The sequence below is a fragment of the Anolis carolinensis genome, unplaced genomic scaffold, assembly GCF_035594765.1.
Source record: "Anolis carolinensis isolate JA03-04 unplaced genomic scaffold, rAnoCar3.1.pri scaffold_12, whole genome shotgun sequence".
In the NCBI taxonomy this organism is placed as follows: Eukaryota; Metazoa; Chordata; class Lepidosauria; order Squamata; family Dactyloidae; genus Anolis; species Anolis carolinensis.
The window spans coordinates 401,173-418,091 of record NW_026943823.1 but is presented as its reverse complement, the minus strand read 5'-3'; the positions used below and the strand labels follow the sequence as shown (position 1 = coordinate 418,091).

Sequence of the window (16,919 nt, the reverse complement as noted above, 5' to 3'; positions counted from 1 at the left end):
TGTCGACTCTTGCTCAGCTTGTGGTCCACCGAGACTCTTGAACCTCTCTCGCATGGACTGTTTTCCAGCCGTGCAAGAGAACACGGCCACAATCCCTGGGAGGATCTTTAATCCCTGGGTCCGTTGCCTCCCCCTTTGCCGGGCGCCTCGTCTGCTGCTTTCTCTGCCAGGAATCTCTGCCGCGCATGTGAAATTGCTCTGGTGGTGATCCATCTGAGTTTTAATGCAACCTAATTAGAGCCCACATTCCTCCCCAGGCTGAAGATTTCCCCGTGTTTGTTACGTTGTCCGACCTCATCTTGATTTCTGCGGTCTGGGGATTGGCAAGGGTTGGAGACCATGCAAAGAGAGAGACTGTGTGTGTGTGTGCAAGTGTGTGAGTGTGAAGGAGTCTAATGGAGGGGGCACTTGGCTCACGGAGTTTGCTACGAACTGTGTCTGCTTCCTTTTTATTGATTGCATTAATGCAAGGGATTTGGAAAGAGTCGGGTCGGAGTAATGGACTGTAATGTGCTCCAGGTTTTCAAATTCGTCGTTGATTATCAGGTAGAGAAATCTATGTATGGAAGGAAGCTTCTGGGAAGGGAAAGAGAGAGCGCAAATCTCTCTCTATGTTCAAGCATCTCCTTTTCCTCCTGGGAAAAGCATTTATTGGGTGGATGGCAGAAAAAATTGAATGTATTGCCAAGGGGTCGTCATGTCTTTCTTAGGGAGAAAAGACAGTAGGGTTGTGCAAAGAAGCATTTGTGTCTCATATATCAGATCTATTTCTTAAAATCTGTACATATGAGGTGATATTAAGAAACATAAGGGGCACCCACACAAAAAATTAAGTAATTGAAACACTCACCTATGACTTTCCATTAAGTTCAGTAAGTTTTGTGAATCTCCCAAAGTCAGTTTTGTTTTTTCAAAAAAAGTTGGTAAAAACTTTAAAAATTCCCTAAAAACCAGTGGATGGCTGAAACTTCTGAAACTTGAGAGGCTAACAGTGGTAACTGTGTGCTACAATCATAGCAAGTTTCATGCAGATATCTCTAACAATGAGGAATGAAGGAGCCCCTGAAGTTTCCCCATTGGCACAATTACTTAATTAAAAAATAAGAAAAAAACTTACATTTCCCCCCAAAATAGTGGATAGCTGAAACATTCTGAATTACATACAGAATTTATGAGTTTTTGTAATATATCGGTGTTATTTCATCTTTCATCATCCTGTAGTATGTCACTGAGTAACCATCTGGGCCTGGTGTTTTGCATTTATGACTGCAAACCTGCCAAGTTTCAAATCATTTCGCTAATCCACTGATTTTTGGAGAAATGTTAAAGTTTTTACCAATAACATTTAAAAAACCACAAGAGGATGGACAGAACCTGTGATTGACTGAGAAACGTGATGCAGCAAGTGTGGAGAGATTACTGCTTGTGCATTCAAAATAAACACACGGTCAAAATACTAATTACAAAAAATAAGCTAAAATCAAGGACTCTCCCAAATTTAGCCAAAAGATTCAGCAGCTCATGTTTCATTCTGGGAAGGCTTCGGAGGGATTCCTCCCCAGTTCGTATTCTGTGATTCGACTGCCGAATAACCGAAATTAACTGAAATCCGAGTCGACCAATGGAATTTCGCACACCCCTACTAAACATTAAGAATAATTTCCCGAGAGTAAGAGCTGCTCCAGGTGCAATCTGCTGCTGTCTTGGAGTCTGGTGGACACCATTACTTATTATCATCACCATCCTGATCAACTTTATTTATATCCAAGGTGGCCATGGTTTTCTCATTCACAAGAATGCTGTGAGAAGCCTTCACAAGAATGCTGTTGATCCTTCAGCGCTTCAGCCAGAACCATCAGGATCTTTTTTGTGTGGAAGTATTAAAACAGCATTAGCTTTCCGTTTCGACGATTTCTGCAAACAGCAGCATTTTCATATATTTTTTGGCAGTTTCCGTGTGATTTTCAGAAATGCTAAATCCAGGAACAGATTGCGCAGCACCCGGTGCCAGCTGATGGCGCGTGATAAGTATCTTCTGCTTTTTGGAGGAGATGAACAAAACGACGGCAGTGAATGCATCCCTTGTTTTTAGGCCTTCTGGTGTTGAGATGTGCCAAACAATATTATTTGGCAAGTCCCATGACTAGTACAAAGCCACATGGTGTCCTGGTTTAACCCTTGGGCTTGCTAGCTACTCTGTTATGGAGTGTGATCTGGTAAGACTCTCTCTCTCAGCCTCAGAAGGAACGGCAAGCGTCCTCTGAAGAAATCTCCCCAGGAAGCAGGACAATTTTCCAAAGTTAAACTAAGACATGTAGAATCACCTGCAATCCTTCATGTCTGATTGCCCACCAAGTGTAGGGTCTTGGTGGAGAGGTCCATAGGTAACTGTAGAGAGAGACCTATTCTTGAGCTGCATGTTCTTTCACAGTGTGGACATCAATTTCCAGGTGGAAGGTGGTCCTGACAAGGGTCGGCTTGACTCACCTTCTTCCACTTGGCTCGTTTCTCCCAAGTCCACCCTCCTTAAAGATTTCAGCAGGGATCCCATCAGGTCCGTTGACTTTGTTATTTTGAGCCCATCTTGAAACCTCTTTTCCTGTCCACCAACATTCCATTTTCCATTCTTGAGTTGAGTGTAGAGTGGTCAACTCAATGTGGTTGAACACAATGTGGTCTTCAGTCCAGCATGGTCTTCAGTCCAGTGGACTTGATGGGGGTCTTTGCTTCTTCTTCTTTGAGAACACTGACAATGGTCCGCCTGTCTTCCCAAGAGATTTGCAGGATTCTTAGCAAGCAACACTGACAGAATAGTTCCAGAAGTTGAAAGTGACATTTGTAGATGGTCCACCTTTTGCAGGCGTAGAACAAGGTTGGGAGGACAATAACTTGGTCTCCCCATGAATGTCTTGATCCTCAAACACTCTCTGCTTCATTCAGAAAGAGCATGTAGAATAGCTTTATGTTGTCAAATTTGATTGCCAATGTAATATTTCATTCTATTTTAGCTTGGAAGAGCACACAGTCCTTCCTCTCCAGCCTGAAAGGTCTGCAGGCCAGGCAGAGTGCCTTCGGTCCAGGGGGGAGTCGTGATGCGGGGCTGGGTGGACGGAGGCAGGCAGAGTCCTGCTGGGGAGGAGGCTTTCAAAGGCCGAGGGAGGAAGCGGAGGGGCCGGCACTAAGTGGATTTCAAGGTCCTTTCAGCAGGAAAATCCGGAGGGGAGGGGAGCATGGAAAGGCATTTCCCTCTCTCCTTCTTCCCTCCCCCCCCCCCCAGGATGGAGAAGGGGGTTATCAAGGGGGCAGATCTGCTACAAGAGCTGTGGGCTGGCTGCAGCTTTTAAAACATTTGAGGGAAATGGAGAGGGTTTGAAGAAAGGCAACGAGCAAGAGAGGGTTGGGCAGGGTTTGTTTCCAGTTGGACCAGGAAACAGAAGAAGAGGAGGAGGAAGGAAGGAAGGAAGGAAGGAAGGAAGGAAGGAAGGAAGGAAGGAAGGAAGGAAGGAAGGAAAGAAGGAAGGAAGGAGGCACCTTCCCACTGTGTTGACAACTGTTGTTGACTACAGTGATGCTCTTGAGCATGGATGGAATTCCTCTGCAATGGGAAGAAGAAAAACCATCCTTACAAAAACGTTAACTGGGATACAATATGCCCAGACGTGCCTGTTGTTCTTCTGATACTCAACAGCCATGGTCTCAGAGCTATTGCTGGCTTGGACTAGAGTAGGCCCATTGGATCCGTTGGCTTTACCTTCTGTTATTATTCAAGTCACGAGGGATAAAAGCCTCATGACTTGAAGGTTGTGTTGCTGACCTGAAGGCTGCCAGGTTCGAATCCCACCCGGGGAAAGCGCGGATGAGCTCCCTCTCTCAGCTCCAGCTCCATGCGGGGACATGAGAGAAACCTCCCACAAGGATGGTAAACATCAAAACATCCGGGCGTCCCCTGGGCAACGTCCTTGCAAACGGCCAATTCTCTCACTCCAGAAGCAACTCCGGTTGCTCCTGACGCGAAAAAAAAATATTATTCCACCACAATGGCATTGCAACGAAACCTTGCCTCTCTTTTTCCAACTATACCTTGTTCCAAATTCCAACATATTTGACACAGACTCACCATAGTTAGCCCACATTAGAGTAATGCATCTACATATGTAAGGAACTCACATGAGTTTCGGATCATGGCACCAACGGGATCATGCTTCCAACTGTTCCTGGTTTGAAAGTGTTATTCCCATTTAATTGTGTGGTCCTTACTTTGAAGCTAGTTGTTCGACTCCAGAAACTTCTTTTTTGGTGCCTGCCACAAACTAGGTTGAATGTGTTGAGATTCAATTATTCATGGAAAAACTAGAGCAAAATGTGCATTGCTCCTGCCAACCTAGCAGTTTGAAAACATGCAAATATGAGTAGATGAATAGGTACTGCTCTGGCGGGAAGGTAACGGCGCTCCATGCAGTCATGCCAGTGGCCACATGACCTTGGAGGTGTCTACGGACAACGCCGGCTCTTTGGCTTAGAAATGGAGATGAGCACCAACCCCCAGAGTCGGTCACAACTGGAGTTAACGTCAGGGGAAACCTTGACCTTTTTAATTAGGAAATGACATTGATCTCCTCATCCCATTTCCCCCCCTTTGCCCTCTGCTTACTTCAGTTGTTTCAATGTAAAAGTAGGAAGGTTTATATATATCTGTGGAAAGTCCAGGGTGAGAGAAGAACTCTTTGTCACTTGGAGGCCAGTGTGAATGTTGTAGTTAATCACCTTGATTAGCATTGAATAGCTGGCTTCTCCTGCCTGGGGGCATCCTTTGGTCAGAGTCGTTAGCTGCCCCTGATTGATTCATGTCTGGAATTCCTCTGTTTTCAGAGTGTTGCTTCATATTTACTGTTCTGATTTTTTTAGTTTTTTAATACTGGTAGCCAGATTTTGTTCATTTTCATGGTTTCCTCCTTTCTGTTGAAGTTGTCCTCATGCTTGTGAATTTCAATGGCTTCTCTGTGTAGTCTGACCTGATAGTCTGACTATAAATCACTTCACAAACCAGCATCCTGTGACAGTATCTGCATTATTATTATTAATATGATGCCCTTTTGACCACACTCTGATATTGCTTGACCAGACGTGTCTCAGCTTTCACTTGTCAGCCTGCCAACTGTTGGCCCAGATGTCCAAGGGTCACGATACCGAGCTTCAGAGCTTCACATTCAGGTCTTGCTGTGCCAAATCGCAAAGTATTTGGAGTCCCCAAGGATGGAAGAAGCCTGGCTCTTCTGTGACCAACCTGACATGAAGGTGAGTGGCACCTGGGATGGTGAGCGGAGGCTCACGCGGCTCCTCCTACGGAGATGCTTAATGGAGAAGAGGGTCTCCCTTGAAGGGATGACAATGGATGTCTTGTGTTTTCCGTCACCTCGGGCTTAATGGCCTCCACCTGGTGGACACGATCTCCCTGTCGCGGAAGTACGGACATCAGAGGAAGGAGGCTGGAGAGAGAGCCCGGGAGGGCGACGGCGCCAGAAAGAAGGCTCCAGGCTAGGCACCGGATCGGGTTTCCTCCATTTTTCTTTTATTATTGCCAAGTAAAAGCTTTCCACTTAATGCACAAACAGCTTCCTGCATCTGCGAGAAGACTAGTGGAGGAAGGGGGCGAGGCAGAAGGACACCCTTCCTCCACCCAAATGGGAGACGACAAGGCACGCGAGTCCTTGGCAAATTGAAAAGAGGTCCCATTCTCTGGCGATATCCCAGCCATAGGAAACCCATTGCAATGTGAGTCAACATGTAAGCAAATCTAGTTGATAGCAATGAGTCTACGCTAGAGTTGGTTCAAGGTGGGTTTCCATATGGCATGTGTGGCATCCCATCCTCAGAGAGAGCCATTGGTTCTCACTATGTGTTTTCCACTCATCTCTGATGCATGGAGACTCAATTTCCGACCATCTCCTGGTTGACTCACCCAATGGAGGGAAGCCACTTCTACCCTTTCCATGATCACATCTTCCTCTCCAATTGAGATCCTTTGCTCCCTGGTTTTGCTCGTGGAGGGGTCAGTCGTGGTCTTTTGGGAGACCCTCGCTTGCTGTGAAGGGATGCTGAACGCTGTCAGCTAACACTCTCAATGCTTCTTCCGCTACTGCAAACCACCTGTTGCCCCGTTTACCACCGATAAAGCTTATTTGATACCAGTGACAAGTGTCATGTTTTGGTCCCAAATTAAAACTTCAGGAAGCCTGGAACTGATGGCAGCCCTTTGGAGGTTTTTCAGGCAGACTTCTGTGACTTTTTGGGGAAAGTTCTCAAACATTTTAATGAAGTGGGATCTCGAGCAAGTCCCAGGTTCTTCCTGAGTCACAGAGATTGTTGGATGTGCCAAAGAGACCCAGTTGTGCCTGGAAGTTTGCAAAGAGGCCTCATGTGAAGAGCCTTCTGGATGTTTGGTTGTACAGTTGAACGATTCTGGTGCACGTCTCTGGAGAAGGAAATAGGGCGAGGAGGAGGAAGAGGAAGAAGATGGGGAAGAGGCAGAAGAAGGAGGAGGAGGAGGAAGAAGAAGAAGAAGAAGAAGAAGAAGAAGAAGAAGAAGAAGAAGAAGAAGAAGAGGAAAGAGGTGAAGGAAGAGGAGAAGAAAGAGGAGGGAGTATAAGGAAGAGGAAGATGAGGAAGGAGGAGGAAGAAGAAGAAGAGAAGGAAGTAGGAGGAGGAGGAAGATGAGAAGAAAGAGGAAGAAGAAGATATGAAGAAGAAAAAGGGAAAGGAAGAGAAGGAGAAATAAGAGGAGGAAGAAGGAAGGAGGAAGAAGAGGAGAGGAGGAAGTAGGAGGAGGAGGAAGAGTAGAAGAAGATGAGGAAGAAGGAGAAGGCAGACAAGTAGAAGGAAGAAGAGGAAGAACAAGGAGAAGGCCAGGAAGAACTAGAAGGGGCCAGAGCAGTGGTTCTCAACCTGTTTTGGCCTTCAACTCCTAACAGATGGTAAACTGGTTGGGATTCTTGGAAGTTGTAGGCCAAAACCTCTTGAGACCCACAGGTTGAGAACCACAGGGCTGGAGGAAGAAGGAGTCCACACAGGGGGTTGGCAGGGGGTTGGACTATGAGGTCTCTTCCAACTCTACTAGAGACCCATGAGGTCTCTTCCAACTCTATGATTCTATGATTCTACAGCATCTCAAGGAGCCCAAACACAGTTGCCTTCTGTCCTGCCAGGTCTTTCTTTCCCAGCCCCACCTCCCCCAGACTCCTTCCCCACCTCGTCTCTTAGAGCGAGGGGAACATGTGGCAGGCAGGTTTTTCCTCCATGTGCCGCTTTCCCTCGCTCCTCCTCCTCCTCTTCGCATTTTGCTTGCTTGACAGAATTTAGATTAGACAAAACATGAGATCATTCCTGCCCTAGAAACCAAAAATATCCCCCTGTTCGTTGCTTCCCGGCTGGATATTATTGAGGGCATCCTCCCGATCATTAATGGTAGGGATTGGCCCGTCGGACACCCAGGCGAGAGGATGATGAAAGGTGGTGAGATGTGGTGCATCATGGGATCTGCCCTTCACTTTCCCACCGAAGTTCTGATAGAGATGCTCCTGCCCCACACGTGGCTCCACAGCCACATCAGAGCTTCATTGTGGGTCTCTATATTCGTCCCACCCTGGTCTACATCTGGACGAGAGACAGGAGAGATTCCAATGGGAATCGCGCGCCAGAGACCCCACATCACGCTACACCGTGCGTAGTCTAAACCTACACCCGGCTTGAGCTGAATACCGACATTGTGCAACCGGGGATGGAGGTGCCCACATGCCAATGTATGGCCTCCTTGTGTGATGCTATGACATTCTATTGAATTTACAGACACATAGATATATTTTTTACAATATTTCGAGACTCAACGTAGTGCATTTTGCACCAAAACTCTTCAAGTTGTTGTTTGCTGTTGTTGTTGTTGACTATGCTGATGATGATAATAAAAGTGCATCGCTTTTCAGTTTTTCGCTTTGCCCTATTTTACCTCTCATCTTTCTAGGGATCTTTGCCTTGACCGATTCGTAGTTTTTGTCTCCACCCTATGCTTTTATTTATTTATTTGTAGTATGCTTTCTTCTCACCCCGAAGGGATCTCAGGGCGGATTACAATGCACATATACATGGCAAACATTCAGTGTCATTAGACATACAACATATATAGACAGACACAGAGGCAATTTAACATTTTCCAGGTTCCAGCTTCACGAGGGTATGCTCGCTTCTGGCCACTTGTGACACCGAGTCCTTGATGGAGTACTTCCTCACTCTTCCACATGCTGCTGGAAGTTTTTTTGGTGTCATAAATGAGTTAAATTAGCCTCCTCGCATAAATCGGTACCTAAATATTCTACTCGACAGATTCAACTGTCTTTCGGGCTGCATAGGTCAACAGGAAGCTAGACTATCAATGTGTCAAGGATTCCTCTTCTTCAGAAGAGGAAGGGGAGCAGGAAAGTGTTCATGAATCTGAAGATGAGTTGGAATCTGAGGAGGAGACTTTGCTAGTACCCTCATTCCAGGAGAGGCGAAAGGAAACAGTGCAGAGACGTCGTTCAGCTAGAATCGCTGCCAGAAATGCTGCTGAGTAATTGGGAACTGCCCTAGCAGCTGTGAGGGGACTCAGGGCTATAAAGCAGAAGCAGGTGCAGCCAGCTCTTGCTGGTAACAAACTGACTCTCATGCCTTCGCTCCGTGTGCCTGCTCCGAGTCTGCATCTGGATTTATTGCTGTTTCTTTGTCTGAAGTAAGACTTCCTGGCTTTCTTTTGCATTATTTCACTGAGTGTGCTGTACTTTATGTTTTGCTGTAGTAAAGCAGTTTTCATTTACTTACCATAGTGTCTTAAGGCTGTTCTTGAAAGACAAAACAGGACATAATTGTCGAGAGCTTAATCCAACCTGGGTGTCAATCTCATGACTTCGTGCTTTTGCTGCTGCATTTTTATTAGCATTGTAATTTTTGGAGGGGAGTTGTTGCTTTTAATGATGTTAGTGTTTTCTTTTTTATTGTGTGTGTGTCGCCCTGGAAAGCCCTGGCTTTAGGGCAGCTCACCGTTTTAATAAGCGAGTCAGCTCACGCACGAGATTGCAAATAAATAAACAAAACAGTCAAGCAGCGTTCCCAAGCTTAGAGGAACTATTTCCCATTCCGAATGACCTTGCACACCGATTGCCAACCTTTTCCCCTCATATATTTCTCAGAACCAAACCATTTCCAGTTGCAACTGACCAAACTTGACACACAGACCCATTATGACCACATTGACATACTGGCAGGGTTTGGAGGGGGAGATTGACTCAGGATGATGGGATCTGCAGTTCTCCCTCATCCGGAGCCTCTCAACGCACCTGTCAAGGACAGAAGGAGATGCGCCATTGAGCGCTCAGCCCCCACGTTGCTGCTCCTCCGTTGTCGTCGGCACTTATTATTTACATCCACCGGCAGCTGTGTCCTGGGGCTATTTTTAGCCTTTTATTGCTGATTGTCACTTCAATGATATGGGCAGTTAACTTGGCCATTGTGAAGTTAACACAGCTCTCTGGAGGCTGGTGATCCACCTGCCTCCATGACAAGTAGCAAGGCATGGAGACCATTAGGTGAGCACTGACCTCTCCTTGCTTTTATTAGGTGCCTGTTTGCAATCCCCCCACCCAAAGCATCATTTCCATTGCTTGAGTTAACCATCAGCCTGCCTCCAATCTGAAGGCATCCAAACAAATCAACGCCTCACAAACACTTGAGTGTCCGGTTGATGATTTTTTGTTGTTATTTCCACTAAGTAAAGGAGTGCATGCTGGCCCAATGGGACTTCTCTATGGCAAGGCGCATGATTTTCGGCGGCAGCAGCGTTGCAAGTCTGTCCAACCTGCAAGAGGAATTCTTGGAATGTGTGATGCTGGGTTGGATTGGGTTGCAGTTGTCCATTTAGACTGAGAACACAGCGGGCCATAGATCACTCTTGACTGTATCTACAGAATATATACACAGAGGTTGCTGTGAATTTTCCAGGCTGTATGGCCATTTTCCAGCAGAGTTTTCCCTTGACGTATTAGTATTAGTATTAACAAAGATCTGTGTTGCATTGTGCCTGCTGGCATTTGTTTTCAATTGCAATGATTGCTGGTTCGATGCAAGTACAATTTGACTTGACCTTTCCTTTTGGCCAAATCTGGGACTCAAAGCGTCCGACAAAGTGAAACTCAATGCAGGTTCAAATGCATGGGTTGAGCCCTCGGTACATCCGAGGTCGAGAGAGTGTGGCATCTGCAAGGCCATGGAGGGATTCCTCACCCGGTTGTCGTTCCATAGTGTTTCCTCCACAAATGGGGAATTGCAGCTCCTGCGTGATTTATTGCTCCGCTCCAGAGAACCCGCCAGTTCCACTTGAGAGTCACCACATTTTAACAGCAGGAGCAATTAGGATTTCATTAGGAAAGCAAATGAGGAGGCTGCCTAATCGACTTTATTAAATACCAGTGAAAGGGCCCAGGGTGAGAGGTGGGGGGGGGGGTGTTTGGGTGCTGTGTGCGTGATTGTGATTGTGTGTGCCATTGTGTGTGCCATTATGTGTTTGCAATAGGCATAGTTCCAGAAAGACAAATTGTGGAGGTGAGTGGAAGGAAAAGTGAGGCCCACAGGTTGTGCATAAACCCCAGGGGGTCCGTTTGTGTGATCCCTTTGTGACATGATGATGATGATGATGATGATGATGATGATGATGATGATGATGATGATGACAACTATTATGTTGTTTTTTTTCGTGTCAGGAGCAACCAGAGTTGCTTCTGGAGTGAGAGAATTGGCTGTCTCCAAGGACGTTTAATCTATGTTAATTTTATTAATATTTGTATGTATGTATTTTTATCCTTTTTACCTTGTAAATCGCCTAGAGCATCGTGGATGGAGGGCGATTAATAAGTAATTAAATGATGATGATGATGATGATGATGATGATGACGTTGCCCAGGGGACGTCCAGATGTTTTGATGTTTTACCATCCTTGTGGGAGGCTTCTCTCATGTCCCCGCATGGAGCTGGAGCTGACAGAGAGAGCTCATCTGTGCTCTCCCTGGGTGGGATTCGAACCTGGCAGCCTTCAGGTCAGCAACCCAACCTTCAAGTCACTAGGCTTTTATTCCCTAGGCCACCAGAGGCTCCTATAACTATTATGATGATAGATGTTGAAAGATTATGATGATGATAGTTGATGACAGATGTTGATTGATGATGATGACTGATGATGACCATGTTGATAAATGATGATGATAGTTAATTATAGATGATGACGATGATGATGATGATGATGATGATGATGATGATGATAACGATAATAATGACAATTGTGACAGATTATGAGAGATATTATGATGATAGATTATCATGATGATAGTTGATGATAGATGTTGATAGATGATGATTGATGTTGATGATGATGATGATGATGATGATGATGATAGTGATAGATGATGATGATGACAATGGTGATAATAGATGATGAAGACAACCACAATCATGACAATGATAGATGGTGATGATGATGGTGGTGATAATAGATTATGATGACAATGATGATGATGATGACCTTGATGATAATAGATGGTGATAGTTGATAGATGATCATGATGACAATGATGATAAATGTTGATAGATGATGATGATGATAGTTGATGACAGATGTTGATGGAAGATGATGATAGATGTTGATAAATGATGATAACGATGTCGATGATGATGATGATGATCTTGATGATAATAGATGATGATAGTTGATAGATGATCATGATGACAATAATGATAAATGTTGATAAATAATAATAATAATAATAATAATAATAATAATAATAATAAATGTTGATAGATGATGATAGCTGATGATAGATCTTGATGGAAGATGATGATAGATGTTGTTAAATGATGATGATGACAGTGGTGATAATAGATGACGACGACTATGATGATGATGATGACCTTGATGAAAATAGATGGTGATACATGATCATAATGACAACAATGATATACGTTGATAGATTATGATAGTTGATGATAGATGTTGATGGAAGATGATGATAGATGTTGTTAAATGATGATGATGACAGTGGTGATAATAGATGACGACTATGATGATGATGATGATGTTGATGGAAGATGATGATGACTGATGACAGATGTTAACAGATGATGATAGATAATTATATTTATTTGTACCCCACCTTTTCTCCAAATTAGGACTCAAGGTGACTTAAAACATTTAAAGCAACCGAGTCAAAATCGGCAGCGTACGCAAATCAAAAAGCAATTAGACAATCAATAAAAATGAAATGAAAACCAATTAAAAACAACAAAGTAAAAACCCAGCACATTAAAGTTAAATTATGATCATTTCCCTGAAAGGCCTGTTTGGAATAAAAAGATCTTCATCTGCGGGCAGGAAGATAGTACGCAAGCGATAAGTAAGGCTGGTGATGTAACTGGGTAGAGAAGAGAAGAATTTCAGGATCTCAATCAATGCTGTTGTTTAACTACATCTGCAATGCCTTCACTCTTCTTTGATTTATGTGGTCCTTATGTAGACTTCTCCACAAACGCATGGAATACAGAAGTCTCCTGCAGAGGTGAGAGGATTCCTTTTGTCCTTTGCTAAATGGAGCATTGGTTGGACTTCCTTGGTGGGTCTGTAGATTGTAGGTTGTGTTTCTTCATCAGCTTCCCTCTCCGATCAGTGGTTCCCTTGATGTATGATAAGAAGAACACCTTTCCTCTGGGTAGGTCTTTGTCTTGACTTTCATGGCTTGTTCATGGCCTTGAAGCTCTTCGGATGTCTGTGGTGGAGGTTGGACTTCCTTGGTGGGTCTGTAGATTGTAGGTTGTGTTTCTTCATCAGCTTCCCTCTCCGATCAGTGGTTCCCTTGATGTATGATAAGAAGAACACCTTTCCTCTGGGTGGGTCTTTGTCTTGACTTTCATGGCTTGTTCATGGCCTTGAAGCTCTTCTGATGTCTGTGGTGGAGGCTCCATGGGCTTGAAGAGCGAGGTCTAGATGGTTCAGTTCCTCTTGGAGGAGGTGGGCTTCCAACAGAGTTCTTCCTCCCACCCTGGACATTATTCCACACTGGCCTGGTTTCCAACAGACCTCACAACCTCTAAGGATGCCTGCCATAGATGTGGGTGAAACGTCAGGAAAGAATGCTTCTGGAAGATGGCAGGCAGCTCAGAAAAAACACAGCAAACCAGTGAAAGAGGCTGGATGGCCATCTGTCGGGGGTGCTTTGAATGAGATTTTCCTGCTTCTTGCAGGGGGTTGGACTGGATGGCCCATGAGGTCTCTACCAACTCTACAATTCTATGATTCTATTATTCTAAGCCGTCAGCAACACAATTTCAGGATCTCACTCAACTAAACTAATCTAAGACTGGTTTCAGATGGATAAACATTTGGATCTGTGTTCCTTGGGAGATCTACTAGCCCCCCTTCCCTCTCTGTTTCGAGTTCTCAGTCTCTCCCTTTCATGCTTTGTTTGCCTTCCTAGCCCTCGAAGGGGCCAAAGTGCTTCCATGGGAGGAGAAATGGAGATGTGAACAACCAAAAAAGCAGGGAAGGTTGCCTAAGGAGGCAGAATGGGATCCAGATTGCATGGCTTTCGGGTCAGGGGCTGCATTAACCCACCCGAGATCCCAAGGGGAGGAAGAGAGGAGGAGAGAGAGAATAGCATCCCTCCCTTCCTGATGTTTCCTTCCTTCCTTCCTTCCTTTCTTCCTCCTCTTTCCCATTCTCACGTCCTACCGCTAGGTGTAGATCTCGCTCAAGGATCATGGAGAGCCCTCAGACTTTCCACAGTGGCTGCGATTTGCAAAAAAAAAGGGAGGAGAGGAGGAGAAGAAGAAGAAGAAAGGAAAGTGGAAGGAGGGAGCGAGGGAAGAGAGGGGGCAGGGCCAGGAACAATTATATCACTGTCTAGTTTTCATTGGGAGTGAAATTGCCGTGAACTTCCCTGCAAGGGAGACACACACACATGGGCCACTAACCATAGAAGGATCTCTCCTCCCGTTCTGTGACAAAGTATGGCTTGAATGTGGAATTAAAACAAGGGAGAACAGGGTTCAAATCCTTTCTCGGCCATGAAAAGGTTGGATGGCCTTGGGAAAGTCATGCTCTCTCACTGATTTGGCATAATAAATAAATTATTATTATTATTATTATTATTATTATTATTATTATTATTATTATTACAGTAGAGTCTCACTTATCCAACACTCGCTTATCCAACGTTCTGGATTATCCAACACATTTTTGTAGTCAATGTTTTCAATATATCATGATATTTTGGTCCGAAATTCGTACATACAGTAATTACTACGTAGCATTACTGCGTATTGAACTACTTTTTCTGCCAGATTTGTTTTGGTGCTTAATTAATGTTTTGGTGCTTAATTTGTAAAATCATAACCTAATTTGATGTTTAATAGGCTTCTCCTTATTATCCAACATATTCGCTTATCCAGCGTTCTGCCGGCCTGTTTATGTTGGATAAGTGAGACTCTACTGTAGTTTGAAACCATGAGCTGAGTGATGTTTGACCAAATCCAGGACTGGCTAAGATCTGTGTAGTAACTGATTTCAGATAGATCTCGATGCACATGGCCACTTGTCTGAGGCACATCTTTGCAGTCTGCCAGGAGGGCTCTGTGGCAACTCAGTTATGCAGCAAAATATGCATGCAATGTTTGCAGCACCGTCTGCAACATCGAATCGCAGCCAACAATAAGTTAGAGGCTCTGTGAAATGATTTGTGCTACACAAACACAATGTGCGATCTTGGCCTCGGAGCCTGGGAGAGGTGTTTATGCACACATTTGGAAAGGTATAAAACCCAACTCGGAGGTGATGGAAGAACTTTGGCAAGCGGCTTCAGGCGGGAGATGTGTCTCCGTTGTCTTACGGCGAATTGCAGCAGAAGGATGTCTTGCGACGGGCTTGAGGAGCCTGGACATCTACACCTTCTGACAGGTCCATTCAGCAGGAGAAGGGAAAGTTGCCCCGGTGTTGAATTATGGTTCAGTCGAGCTTGCAAGACGCTCTGAACATTTCTTTTCCAAAGAGCACGGTCTCGCCTCTCCATCATTTATTTAGTGCGAGTCTTGGATTTCACTTCAAATCCCATTACAATACAGCTCCTTCATTCTTGCGGGATGTATACAAGGAAACACCGAGGAGGCCAGGAAAAGGAGGCAGGATGATAACAGCGCGGATAGAACCGACCAAGGGATTCTGGGGATCTTGGGTGGCAAAGGGATTAAGCCGGTGACTCAGCCGGGGCAGCGCGGATGGACGGGAGCCAAACCCATTCGCCTCCGAGTCTCTGGTCCAAATCCAACTCTCGACAATGAGAGGAGAGGAGCCGCCCAGGAGGGGGGTTCGTGTCTCTCAGGCCAGGAAATGAAAAGCCACGATGTACCCCCGACACCGAGGGGCTGACCCGGCGAGCGACTGCTGAGACAATGCCGAAGGAAAACATTCCCAGAAATTCCGATGGAGATGATGGGATGATCTGAGCCCTTGAGCAAACAATGCGAGGAGGAGGAGCAGCCCTGCTCAGAAATGCACCTCCCGCCTCTCGCCCCGGATCTAGCTTTGAGGAGGATGCCAAGATGAACCCACTTCAGATCAAGCGGCTCCGTTTGGTATCACCTGAGATGGAGACGCTGCACAAAACCCACCCATGAACCCAGCTGGCGACGCATCTGGACCAAACTTGGCACACAGACCCAACATGGCCAACTGCAATTACTGGCAGAGTTTAGAGGGTGGGAATCTGGGAGTTGTAGTTCACCTTTATCCAGAGAGGGTGGGAAACTCCCTGGGAATCTGGGAGTTGTCGAAGGCTTTCATGGCCGGGATCACAGGGTAGTTGTATGTTTTCTGGGCTGTATGGCTATGTTCCAGAAGAATTCTCTACTGATGTTTCGCCCACATCTATGGCAGGTATCCTCAGAGGTTGTGAAGTATGGAGAAACTAAGCTAGGAAGGTTTATATATATCTGGGAGTTTATCCAGAGAGCACTGAACCCAGCCAACAACAGATCTGGACCAAACTTAAGTGATATGACCTAACATCCCAAAAGCAAACAAAGCCTTCTTCTACTAACCTGAGCACTGCCGGATCCCCAAGAATCATAGAATAATAGAATAGTAGAGTTGGAAGAGACCTCATGGGCCATCCAGTCCAACCCCCTGCCAATATAAATATAGTAATATAAATATTTCCTGGGACTTCATGAGAAACTTTTGCTTCAAAGAGGGCTCTGCAGCTGAAAAAGTTTGAGAACCTCTGTCTGATATGTTGGCTTGTTCCCATCTCCTTCCTTCCTTTCTCTGATGGATGTCCCTCCTCCTTCCTCCCTTCTTTCCTTCCTTTCTTCCCCCCTCCCCTCCTTCCTCCCCCCCCCCCCTTTGCAGGTGCTCCAACATACATCACACCAGCCAGATATTAGAAGGTCGGGGCTCAGGGACAGGGCTCTGCTGAGAAATTGCTGGAAATCATCAAGTCTGCCTGGTAATTTGAAAGGGAAATTAAACGGCCTGATAGCATCCAGGTGTGCCTCCCGCATCCCTGGCCGATGGACGCTGGAGCTGGATCCTAATCGCATTCCCATCTTGCCTTTTTGGGGGTTGGGGCAGCCACAGGCATTGCATCTCTCTCTCTTGGGCAGAACCACACTGTGTTTGCTCTTCCTGCAAAAGCCTTGGTGCAAATCACACAATGCAACACGATTTTTGTTCCTGGGTTACCATTGGCATTTCCGAATTGGTCCCAGCATAAAAACATGGGGAAAGTTTATTAATCTGCCCAAACTTTGTTCCCGCAGGAGCGGCATCCTGCTACGGCACATTTCGTGATAGTTTTTCA

At 45.4% G+C, this 16,919-nt stretch overlaps 1 long non-coding RNA gene across 1 annotated transcript; it reads left to right on the top strand.

The window, feature by feature from the left end:
- Positions 1 to 9,308: 9,308 nt before the first annotated feature.
- LOC134294105 (uncharacterized) lies at positions 9,309 to 16,604 on the top strand. Its single transcript, XR_010001084.1, has 2 exons — positions 9,309 to 9,611; positions 16,469 to 16,604. It is a non-coding gene; the product is annotated as an uncharacterized LOC134294105 (long non-coding RNA).
- The last annotated feature ends 315 nt before the right edge of the window (positions 16,605 to 16,919 follow it).